The following is an 8,063-nucleotide window of genomic DNA, read 5'->3' on the forward strand; positions in this document are numbered from 1 at the left end:
CGGGGATAGGGCTGGCGCCGGAGGTCCCCCCACGTCCACTACTAGGACCGGGGGTTCCGGAGGCGGGGCCGGGATACGAGGGGGCGACCAAAGTCTGAACAAATGTGCTCCCAAGGGGCACTGAGGGTCGCCAGGAGAGAGGAAGACAGGGCTTAAGATCGAAAGCCAGAGCGTAGAGAAGTGTTAAGTCTCCGTTCTCTGCCTCTGCCGGGAGGGAAGGATGAAGCCTGAGTCTCTGGGAAACAGGAAATCACAGCGCAGATCTGATGGAGCCCAGGAGCCGGCAGCAGGGTAGAGGCCAAATAGAAGCAATATTCACAGGCATAGCCTGGAAACAGGGTCTCAAAAAAGACTCTGAGGTTCCGAAGGAGGGGCGTATGGGTGGCGGGCGGGAGTTGGGGGGGCAGGGTGGGGGACGAATCCAGAAGATGGGCGGGGAGACAGAAAAGTCACAGATAGGGAAGGCCTGCGGAGCTCAGGCTCCCGGTACCCAGGGCTTCAATCCCAGCCTCCTCGCTTGCGGGGTACCTAGTCCGCCTTAGACAGGCTCCTCACCAGTGCCTCAAAAAAAAAAAAGTCTCAGGCCTCCTCCTTGGGGAGACCAAAGGCTCCAGGGAAGCTTTCCCCTACAACCCCCGGGAATTATGTAACCTTGCCTACGGACAGTACAGCTCCCCCACGGATATTGTAACCCTCTGGGAGCGGTGTGGTCCAGCAATAATAATCATCATCATTGTTCGAATAACAGCTCCCGAATTCCGAGTGTTCATGATGTGCCAGGCACCGGGCCAAGCATTGTCAGGGGCATCTTCTCATTTAATCCTCACAAAATCCCAACGAGGGGAATTACTGCTGTTATCCCCATTTACAGATAAAGAAAGTGATGCTCTCTGAGGGAAAATCAGTCCACTAAATCTTACAGCCAGGAAGTATTGGAACTAAGATTCGAACCCAGATCTAACCAATTCCAAACCACCACATTTACCATTTACCATTATGCTTTATTACCTCTTTTACTACCCCCTCCAAAAAAAAAAAAAATGCAGATTTTCAAAGATATTACATCAGGGCCCGGCGCAGTGGCGCACGCCTGTAAACCTAGCACTTTGGGAGCCGAGGCGGGAGATCATTTCAGGTCAGAAGTTCCAGACCAGCCTGGCCAACATGGTGAAACCCCATCTCTACTAAAAATACAGAAATTTGCCAGGCGTGGTGGCGCGCCTGTAATCCCGGCTACTCAGGAGGCTGAGGCAGGAGAATCGCTTGAACCCAGGAGTATCGCTTGAATCCAGGAGGCGGAGGCTGTAGTGAGCCGAGATCGCTCCGCTGCACTCCACCCTGGGTAACAGCAAAACTCCGTCTAAAAATAAATAAATAAAAAGGCCGGGCGCGGTGGCTCACGCCTGTAATCCCAGCACTTTGGGAGGCCGAGGCAGGTGGATCACCTGAGGTCTGTAGTTCGAGACCAGCCTGACCAACATGGAGAAACCCCGTCTCTACTAAAAATACAAAATATTAGCCGGGCTTGGTGGTGCATGTCTGTAATCCCAGCTGCTCAGGAGGCTAAGGTAGAATCGCTTGAACCCGGGAGGGGGGTGGTTGCAGTGAGCCGAGATCGCGCCATTGCACTCCAGCCTGGGCAACAAGAGCGAAACTCAGTTTCAAAACAAACAAGCAAAAAGATAACACATCAGTAACAAACCCAGTGACCCCTACCCTCCCACCAGCAAGACAGAGATCTGAGTTACACCCAACCTTTTTTTTTTTTTTTTTTTTGAGAGGGAGTCTCACTCTGTCACCCAGGGTGGAGTGCAGTGGCCCCATCTCGGCTCACTGCAAGCTCCGCCTCCCGGGTTCACGCCATTCTCCTGCCTCAGCCTCCTGAGTAGCTGGGACTACAGGCGCCCCCCACCACGCCCGGCTAATCTTTTGTATTTTTAGTGGAGACAGGGTTTCACCGTGTTAGCCAGGATGGTCTCAATCTTCTGACCTCGTGATCCGCCCGCCTCAGCCTCCCAAAGTGCTGGGATTACAGGTGTGAGCCACCACACCTAGCCGTTACACCCAACCTTTGCTACTTCTTGTCTCTGACAAGGCAAGTGAACTCAGTTCACCTCTTTTTTTTTTTTTTTTTTTTTTTTTGAGATAGGGGTCTCACTGTGTTGCCCAGGCTGGATTGCAGTGGTACAATAATGGCTCACTACAGCCTCGACTTCCCTGCCTCAAGCAATTCTCCCACTTCAGCCTCCTGAGTAGCTGGGACTACAGACACATGCCACCATGCCCAGTTACTTTTTTTTTTTTTTTTTTTTGAGATGGAATTTTGCTCTTGTCACCCAGGCTGTAAGTGCAATGGCACGATCTTGACTCACTGCAACCTCTGCCTCCCTGGTTCAAGCAATTTTCCTGTCTCAGCCTCCTGAGTAGCTGGAATTACAAGCGCCCACCACCATGCCCAGCTTTTTTTTTTTTTTTTTTTGAGACGCAGTTTTGCTCTCCTTGCCCAGGCTGGAGTGCAATGACACCATCTTGGCACATCACAACCTCCGTCTCCCGGGTTCAAGCAATTCTCCTGCCTCAGCCTCCCGAGTAGCTAGGATTACAGGCATGCGCCACCACGCCCAGCTAATTTGTATTTTTAGTAGAGACGGGGTTTTTCCATGTTGGTCAGGCTGGTTTTGAACTCCTGACCTCAGATGATCCACCCGCCTCAGCATCCCAAAGTGCTGGGATTACAGGCGTGAGCCACCATGCCCAGCCAACCCAGCTAATTTTTTTTTATTTTTAGTGGAGTTGGGGTCTCTCTGTGTTGACCATGATAGTCTCCAACTCCTGGGCTCAAACGATCCGCCCACCTTGGCCTCCCAGAGTGCTGGAATTACAGGTGTGAGTCACCCTGCCTAGCCAAGTTCACCTCTTTTTTTTTTTTTTTGAGATGGAGTCTCGCTCTTTCGCCCAGGCCGGACTGCAGTGGCGCTATCTCGGCTCACTGCAAGCTCCACCTCCCGGGTTCATGCCATTCTCCTGCCTCAGCCTCCCGAGTAGCTGGGACTACAGGCACCCGCCATCACGCCCAGCTAATTTTGTGTATTTTTAGTAGAGACGGGGTTTCACCGTGTTAGCCAGAATGGTCTCGATCTCCTGACCTCGTGATCCGCCCTCCTTGGCCTCCCAAAGTGCTGGGATTACAGGCGTGAGCCACTGCGCCTGGCCAAGTTCACCTCTTTGAGCCTCAATTTTCCTCATTTGTAAAATGGAGGTGTTAATAGATCCTACATGATCAAGTTATTGTGAAAAATCAGAGATGTGGCCAGGCGAGGTGGCTCACGCCTGTAATCCCAGCACTTTGGGAGGCCGAGGCAGGTGGATCACCTGAGGTCAGGAGTTCCAGACCATCCTGGCCAACATGGTGAAACCCCGTCTCTATTAAAAATACAAAAATTAGCTGGGCGTGGTGGCTGGCGCCTGTAATCCTAGCTACTCAGGAGGCTGAGGCAGGAGAATCATTTGAACCCGGGAGGCAGAGGTTGCAGTGAGCCGAGATCATGCCATTGCACTCCAGCCTGAGTGACGGGGTGATACTCCGTCTTAAAAAAAAAAAAAAAGAAAAATCAGAGATGCGAAGTAAGTATGCAATAAATACTGTTAATAATTATTAGCAGAGTGAACTCTATGCCCCATGGATAACAAGAGCACTCTACCCTACAGACTCCAACTGTAACAACAGTTAGAGTAAACAGCAATAAACAGGCTGGCTGCAGTTTGTGTCTGACACATGTAATCCCAGCACTTTGGGAGGCCGAAGCAGGAGAATTTCAAGAGGCCAGGAGTTCAAGACCAGCCTGGGCAACAGAGTGAGACTCTCTCTACAAAAAATTTATTTATTTATTTATTTATTTGAGATGGAGTCTCCCTGTGTCACCCAGGATGCAGTGCAGTGACAGGATCTCGGCTCACTGCAACCTCTCCCTCCCAGGTTCAAGCAATTCTCCTGCCTCAGCCTCCCGAGTAGCCTAGATTACAGGCATGTGCCACCACGCCCGGCTAATTTTGTGTTTTTAGTAGAGACAGGGTTTCTCCATGTTGGCCAGGCTGGTCTCGAACTCCTGACCTCAGGTGATCCGCCCACCTCGGCCTCCCAAAGAGCTGGGATTACAGGCGTGAGCCACCAAGCCTGGCCGGGAGGATGGTTCTTACTGGCAGATCTGTGTCCGTGGTGTCCAAAGGGCAGCCCAGGCTTATGTTTTCTTTTTCTTTTTTTTTTAATTTTTATTTTAAGTTCTGGGATACATGTGCAGGAGGTACAGGTTTGTTACATAGGTAAACGTGCATCATGGTGGTTTACTGCACCTATCAACCCATCACCTAGGTGTTAAGGGACCTTTTCTCTTTAAAATTTAAAAAAATAAAGCACTCAGCACTGACAGTGTGAAATTGTGTATTAATGTCATAATCCCACTCTGACCCAGATGGATGGCTCAAACTCAGTGTTTCTATGAAACACAATCACGGATGATCGGCATGCCTCGTGGGAGAATCTGAACGATCCACGGAGAGTGAAAGTCCCTCGTGAAAATGTCGTCTGGACCTCTTAAGTTTGGTGGTTTGTGCAAACGTGTCCATGGATATTGTAATCTTTCAGTGGCCTATGTGACTCCAATTGCTTTATCAACACTGATACCCACCCCCAGAGATGGTAGAGATGGTGAAATATTGGCCAGGTGCGGTGGCTCATGCCCGTAATCCCAGCACTTTGGGAGGCTGAGGTGGGCGGGTGGATCACCTGAGGTCAGGAGTTCAAGTCCAGCCTGGCCAACATGGTGAAACCTCGTCTCTACTAAAACTACAAAAATTAGCTGGACGTGGTGTCGGGTGCCTGTAACCCCAGCTACTCGGAAGGCTGAGGCAGGAGAATTGATTGAACCCAGGAGGCAGATGTTGCAGTGAGCTGAGATTGGGTTCAAGTGATTCTCCTGCCTCAGACTCCCGAGTAGCTAGGATTACAGGCGCACGCCACCATGCCCAGCTAATTTGTTTTTGTATTTTTAGTAGAGGCAGGGTTTCACCATGTTGCCACGCTGGTCTCAAACTCCTGACCTCAGGTAACCACCCTCTTTGGCCTCCTGAAGTGCTGAGATTACAGGCCTGAGCCACCACACCCAGCTTTTTTATTTTTTATTTATTATTATTTTTTTTTGAGGTGGAATTTCGCTTCGTCGCCCAGGCTGGAGTGCGGTGGCACGATCTCGGCTCACTGCCACCTCCACCTCTTGGGTTCAAGCAATTCTGCTGCCTCAGCCTCCCAAGTAGCTGCGATTACAAGTACCCGCCACCACGCCTGGCTGAAAACCCTGTTTTTTTCCCCCCCGAGACAGAGTCTTTCTCTATCACCCAGGCTGGAGTGCAGTGGCACAATCTTGGCTCACTGCAACCACCGCCTCCCGGGTTCAAGCTATTCTTCTGCCTCAGCCTCCCAAGTAGCTGGGATTACAGGTGCCCACCACCACACCTGGCTAATTTTTGTATTTTTAGTAGAGATGGGGTTTCAACATGTTGGACAGGCTGGTCTTGAACTCCTGACCTCGTGATCTGCCTCAGCCTCCCAAAGTGCTGGGATTACAGGCGTGAGCCACCGAGCCCTGTTTCTTTTTTTTTTTTTTTGAGACGGAGTCTCACTATGTCGCCCAGGCTGGAGTGCAGTGGCGCAATCTCAGCTCACTGCAACTCAGCCTCCTGGGTTCACGCCATTCTCCTGCCTCAGTCTCCCAAGTAGCTGGGACTACAGAGGCCCACCACCACGCCCAGCTAATTTTTTGTATTTTTTGTAGAGATGGGCTTTCACCATGTTAGCTAGGATGGTCTCGATCTCCTGACCTCGTGATCCGCCCGCCTCAGCCTCCAAAAGTGCTGGGATTACAGGCGTGAGCCACTGCGCCCGGCCTAACCCTGTTTCTTAAGAAAAAAAAATAGTGTGATGCGGGGGATTGAGTCCAATCTCTCCCCCTCTGCAAAACCCTGTTGCAGTGTTCTCTATCAAAACAAAACAAAAATTTAAAAAATGAATAGTATGACTCATCTCATATGGTATAGCCACCATAAACAGTGTGACCACCTCTAAACAGAATGTCACCCCCTTAGAGTATCACTCTTTCTCATCTCCCAGACTGAAGATGCTGAAGGCACCAGGGCTCAGATCCCTCTTTTCTCCTGTCTAGACTCATTCCCTTGATAACCTCCACCAGTCCCACGGTGGGTATGCCATCTCTATATTGATTACACCCACAGTTATTTATTTATTTATTGGTTTATTTCTCTCTCTCTTCTCTCCTTCTGTCTCCCTCCCTCTCTCTCTCTCTCTCGTCTCTGATCTCTCTCTCTTTCTTTCTTTCCTCTTTTTCCTTCTTGACAGGGTCTCACTCTGTTGTCTGGCTGCAGTGCAGTGGTGCGATCACAGCTCACAGCAGCCTTGACACCCTTAGGCTCAGGTGATCCTCCCACCTCAGCCTCCTGAGCAGCTGAGACTACAGCTGTGCACCACCACACCTGGCTAATTTTTGTATCTTTTTGGAGAGATGGGGATCTTACTGTGTTGGCCAGACTGGTCTTGAACTCCTGGGCTCAAGTGATGCTCCCACCTCAGCCTCCCAATAGTGTTGGGATTACAGCTGTGAACCACCGCGCCCAGCCTCCGCCCACAATTCTATCTCGATCTCGACTCTCCCCTGAACTCCAATCTGGCACATCCAACTACCTCACCAGTGTGTCTGGATTTCTCAAGCTTGCCAAATCAAAAATGGTCTTCCTGAACTCCCCCAAACTGCTGTCCCCACAAGCTTCCCCATCTCAGGAAATTGCAATTCCATTTTGCTGGCTGTTCAGGCTGAATACCTTGGAGTCATCCTTGCCCCCTTTCTCTCATCCGATATCCAATCTGAAGGGAATTTCCACCAGCTGTACCTTTGACTATTCTAAAATCAGCTACTTTTTTCTTCCTTTTTTTGAGATAGGGTTTGGCTCTGTTGCCCAGGGTGGAGTGCAGTGACACCATCTCGGCTCACTGCAACCTCCGCCTGCCAGGCTCAAGCCATCCTCCTACCTCAGCCTCCCAAGTAAGTGGGACCAAGTCATATGCCACCACTCCTGGCTAATTTTTTTTTTTTTTTTTTTTGAGACGGAGTCTCGCTCTGTTGCCAGGCTGGAGTGCAATGGCGTGATCTCAGCTCACTGCAACCTCCGCCTCCCAGGTTCAAGGGATTCTCCTGCCTCAGCCTCCTGAGTAGCTGGGACTACAGGCGCCCGCCCCCATGCCCGACTAATTTTTGTAATTTTAGTAGAGACGGGGTTCCACCATATTGGCCAGGATGGTCTCAAACTCCTGACCTTGTGATCTGCCCGCCTCGGCCTCCCAAAGTGCTGGGATTACAGGCGTGAGTCACCATGCCCAGCCACTCCTGGCTAACTTTTTTTTGTATTTTTTTTGTTGAGATGGGGTTTCACTATGTTGCTCAGGCTGGTCTCAAACTCCTGGACTCAAGTGATCCTCCCATCTCAGCCTCCCAAAGTGCTGGGATTACAAGCGGGAGGCATTGTATCCAGCTTATTTTATTTATTTATTTATTTATTTATTTATTTATTTATTTATTTATTTATATTTTTCTGAGACAGAGTTTCGTTCTTGTGTGTTGCCCAGGCTGGAGTGCAATGGCACAATCTTGGTTCACTGCAACCTCTGCCTCCCGGGTTCAAGCAATTCTCCTGCCTCAGCCTCCTGAGTAGCTGGGATTACAGGTCAGGGTGGTCTCAAATTCCTGAGCTCAAATGATCCACCTGCCTTGGCCTCCCAAAGTGTTGGAATTACAGGCCTGAGCCACTGAACCGAACTGGATTCAGTCTATATTTTTCACTGCCTTGTCACCAGTGCCTAGACCAGTGAGTGTCATAGAATAGGTTTGTAATATTGGCTGGGCACGATGGCTCATGTCTATAATCTCAGCACTTTGGGAGGCCGAGGCAGGCGGATCATGAGGTCCCAAGATGGAGACCATCCTGGCTAACACAGTGAA

Source organism: Gorilla gorilla, chromosome 20, assembly GCF_029281585.2.
Source record: "Gorilla gorilla gorilla isolate KB3781 chromosome 20, NHGRI_mGorGor1-v2.1_pri, whole genome shotgun sequence".
Classification (NCBI taxonomy): domain Eukaryota; kingdom Metazoa; phylum Chordata; class Mammalia; order Primates; family Hominidae; genus Gorilla; species Gorilla gorilla.